At 40.4% G+C, this 4,608-nt stretch overlaps 1 pseudogene; it reads left to right on the forward strand.

Moving 5' to 3' along the window:
* The first annotated feature begins 2,204 nt into the window (after positions 1-2,204).
* Positions 2,205-3,711, forward strand: LOC108491485 (annotated as a pseudogene).
* The last annotated feature ends 897 nt before the right edge of the window (positions 3,712-4,608 follow it).

The following is a 4,608-nucleotide window of genomic DNA, read 5'->3' on the forward strand; positions in this document are numbered from 1 at the left end:
ATTATTTCAGTCTTTTTGTATTTGTTGAGGTTTGTTTTGTGCCCCAGTATATGGTTAATTTTGGAGAAGGTTCCATGGGGTGCTGAATATAAAGTACCTCCCTTGGTGCTTGGGTGGAATACTTGGCAGATGTCTGTTAGGTCCATTTGATATATGGTATTGTTTAATTCAGATGTCTCTCTGTTAACTCTCTGCCTGGTTGACCTATGTAATGGAGACAGTGGGGTATTGAAGTTCCCTACTATTAATGAGTTGGGATTAATCTGGGTCTTAAAGTCCTGTAGTATTGTTTTTATGAAGTTGAGTGCACCAGAGTTAGGTGAATATATGTTTATGATTGTAATATCTTCTTGATTCATTGTTCTTTTAATCAAAATGAAGTGGCCTTCTTTGTCTCTTCTGATTAGTTTTAGTTTAAAGTCTATTTTGTCAGACATTAGAATTGCTATGCCTGCTTTTTTCTTAGTGCCATTTACTTGGTATATTTTTTTTCCATCCATCCACTTTGAGATAGTGTCTGTCCTTGAAAATAAGATGCTTTTCTTGCAGACAACACAAAGATGGGTTTTGTTTCTTAATACATTCACATAGTCTGTGTCTTTTGACTGGGGAGTTCAGTCCATCAACATTTAAATTTATTAATGAAAGTTGAGTATTGAATCCTGTCATTTTTATTTCTGCTTACATTTTTGATATAGCTGTACTTTTCCACAGTTATATCTTCATAGGATTTCTTTATGCAATCCATTGGGTATAGTCATTCCTTTCTTCAGCTCTTTGTATTACTTCCAGAGCTCTCTGAAGGGCTTTTCTTGTGGACATGAATTCCTTCAGCCTATTTATGTGATGGAAGATTTTTCTTTCACCTTTGACTATAATAGACATTTTGGCTGGGTATAGTATTCTGGGTTGGCATCTGTGGTCATTTCAAACTGGGAATACTTAGGTCCATACTGTTCTGTCTGGAATACCAGGCTCTTCTGGCTTTCATAGTTTGCATTGAAAAGTCAGCTGTAATCCTAATGGGTTTTTCTTTATATGTGCCTTGTTGTTTCTCTTTTGCAGCTTTCAGAATTGTCTCTTCATTTTGAATGTGTAGTGTTTTTTATTATGGTGTGCCATGGATAGTTTCTTTTCTGGTCCTGTCTGATTGGTGTTCTATATGCTTCTTGTATTTGTATGGTAATGTCTTTCTTTAATTTTGGGAAATTTTCTTCCATGATTCTGTTGAAGAGTTCGTCCATGCCATTATTTTGGGATTCTTCTCCTTCCTGTATGCCTATGATTCATAAATTTGGTCTTTTTATGGTGTCACACAATTCCTGCATATTCCATTCTTGTGATTTCTTAAATTTTTCATAATCTTTGCTTGAGTGGTCTAGTTCGTCCACTTTATCTTCCAGTCTTGATATTCTGTTTTCCATTTCATTCATCCTATTGGTGAGGCTTTCTCCTGTCATTTCTAATTTGCTTACTGCTTGTTTCACTTCCTTCTTCATTTCATCCTGAATATTCTTCAATATTTCAAACTCTTTTCTGAATTAATTTAGAAGTTTACCTTCCTTCAGTTCTTTGATTTCTTTTTTTGTGTGTTCTTTAAATTCAATTCTTTTATCATGTTTATAAATGTTCTTTTGAGTTCCATGTCCTGCATTATCTCTAGGGGGTTCTCATTGTACTCCTGTAGAGGACTATTGGTATTTGGTGGGGATGTGTTATTTTGGTTTTTCATGTTATTATTTTTTTCTCTGTGACTAGACCCAGGCTTTCAAGTTTAGCTCTGCTTCTTTTTGTGAACTTTATGTGTCTTTGTGGTTTACGTTTTGGCCATGAAAAGCTCTTTCCTCTAAGCTTCCAGTTCTCTCTTTTGATTTTATATTGGAGTGGTGAGATTGCTTTTGTCTTCAGGAGTTCCCACAGAAGCCCTATTCAGATGAGGGTCAGATGTTTTCATTCTTTCTCCTAAGGTATGGATCCATCCAGGAACAATTTTGGCCTCAGGAATTTGAGGGTTGGACTGGCCTGGAGCCTGGCCCAAGAAAGATGCTGTTCTAGGGCAGCTGGTGACTGTGCTACCCAGAGATGCAAAGGCAGATGGGGCGGGAAGAGGCCCCAAGGACTTCTGGGGACTGCACTGAGGGGCTGGGTTGGTCTGGATGCAAAGGATCAGGAAGAGGAAAGGTTAGCCCCTGCATCCAGCAAAGATGCTGGAGGGCTGTTTAGGCCCAGGTAAACAGAGGGTGGTGAGGGTGGGGCCAGGCCCAGAAGCAGTGCTCCTGGGGCCCAGAGAAGGCACTACCTTGGTCTGGATGAAAAGGATCAGGGAGCAGTATTGGTTCCCCAGGTGTCTGGGGCTCCAAGACTAGGGATGGGACAGGACCCAAACTAGGAGAGACCGGCAGGGGAGGGTGAATGAGGCTGGGGGAGTCAAGGTGCGGAGGGTGCAATGGGCTTACCCAGGAGAGAGACCTGCGGGCTGGAGAGCACAAAGTAACATTTTATGCACATTAAATGTGTTACTAAATGAATTCATTTAGAATTATAACAATTTTATTGATATTATAAAGTATGCTAACCTTTATGATATCATGTTTAAATATCAATGTAACACCTGTTTATTTGGTCAGTGAATAATTTTACACTCATATAGCATTGTAAAACAGTATAAATTTTGAGAGCACCAAAAGTAATTGTAAAAATACTATTACATACATATGCAAAAATTATTTGTGAAATAGTTCAGGATAAGCATCACTTGATTTCTCAACAATTTAGGACAGTTCATAGTGAATAGCTGGAATTATACAACTGAGCCTAACTTCATCCTGATGGGAATGACAGATTCCAAGGAGGTCTCCTGATATACCTGTTTGCTGTGCTGGGGAACACAGGGATGATTCTCATCATTTGTTTACATGCCCATCTTCACACCCTGATGTATTTCTTTCTCACCCACCTGTCATTCCTGGACCTCAGTTACTCAAGTGTCATCACACCTAAAACCTTAGAGAACCTGCTGATGTCCAAGAAGAACATTTCCTTCATGGACTGCTTCACCCAGGTATACATTTTGTCTTCCTGGCAGCTGCTGAATGTTTCCTTCTGTCCTCAATGGCCTGTGATTGCTACGTAACTCTCTGAAACCCTCTATACTACCCAGTTCTCATATCCACAAGAGGCTGCCTTGCCCTCCTCACTCGATCCTACATGATTGGGACTATGGGTTCCTCTGTCACTGTCTTTTACTTAAGTACACTTTATTTTTGCAACTCCAACATCATCCATCACTTTTTTTGTGACACATTTCCAATTTTAGCCTTGTCCTGCAGTGAAATGTACGATGCTGAAGTCATCATATTTATTTTGGCTGGTTCCACACTCCTGCTGCCCCTGATCACAATGTCCTCATCCTATGTGTCCATCCTTTTTATCATTTTCAAAATCAGTTCCACTTCAGGAAAGCAAAAACCTTCTCCACTTGTGCCTCTCACCTTCTGAGGGGGTCACAATATTTTATGGCACTATGATATTTACTTATTTGAAACCAAGTAAGTCTTACGCCTTGGGAAAGGATCAAGTGGCTTCTGTGTTTTACACTATTATGATCCCCATGCTGAACCCACTCATTTGTAGTCTTAGAAAAAAAACGAAGTGAAAAGTGCTTTCATTAGAGTTGCTGAAAAGAGAGAGGGCTCCAGACGGTTAAGATGATAGTGTTGCTAATCATGTAAAGTCTTCTTTACCGTTTTAATCTTAAGTACTTCATTGACCACCTGCCCAGAGTGGCACTGCCCACAGTGGGCTGGGCCTGTCCACATCACTCAACAATCAAGAAAATGCCCCACAGACATGACTACAGACCAGTTCAATGGACACAATTCCTCAATTGAGGCTCCATCTACCCAGTGTGTCAAGTTGATAACTAAAGTTATCCAGTATACCTCTTTTTTATTTTTGGTGGTAGTAAGGATTGAACTTGGGGCCTCAGGTGTGCTAAGCAAGTGTTATACCACTGAGCCCAAATCCTACCTATTTTGAGTCTGAATCAGTGTTCTCTAACTCCCACCTAGCCATTGGTTATGGCTTTAACTCTGGAGGCCGAAGAGAAGAATTCCCTTCTCCTCTGACAGCCTTTCCTGACCACCTCACCATGATAATCAGACTTCAGTTACAAGACAAAAACCACACAAAAATTTCAACAGGAAAAATTCACTACAAAGAATGGTGAACTAGTAACAGGATTTGTCTGTTACAGTAAAGAGAACATGACAAGTTGTGAACTTGGGAGGCCAGATCCCCAGCTGGGTCTGAGAGTCACTTTGTTGAAGGGTTAGGGCTGTGGCCACTAGGTGATGAAGCATGCTTTGAGTACCACAGGCCAAGGTGATAGCAGGAAACCAACTACCCACTCCATACTCCCAGAATTCAATAGGACTCTGCCTGAGGGTGCTGCTGAACCTACTGGGAATCTATCTGGGGCATCAATAGAGCTCACCTGGAACCAGCCCTGTGGAGAACATTGATTTCTCTTTGTACATACAAATTACAGCCTTGTTGCTATGCATATAGGTTTCCTATACTCATACGTGTTCTTGGACATTTCCAGGA

Source organism: Nannospalax galili, unplaced genomic scaffold (assembly GCF_000622305.1).
Source record: "Nannospalax galili isolate Female #2095 unplaced genomic scaffold, S.galili_v1.0 scaffold583, whole genome shotgun sequence".
Lineage (NCBI taxonomy): Eukaryota > Metazoa > Chordata > Mammalia > Rodentia > Spalacidae > Nannospalax > Nannospalax galili.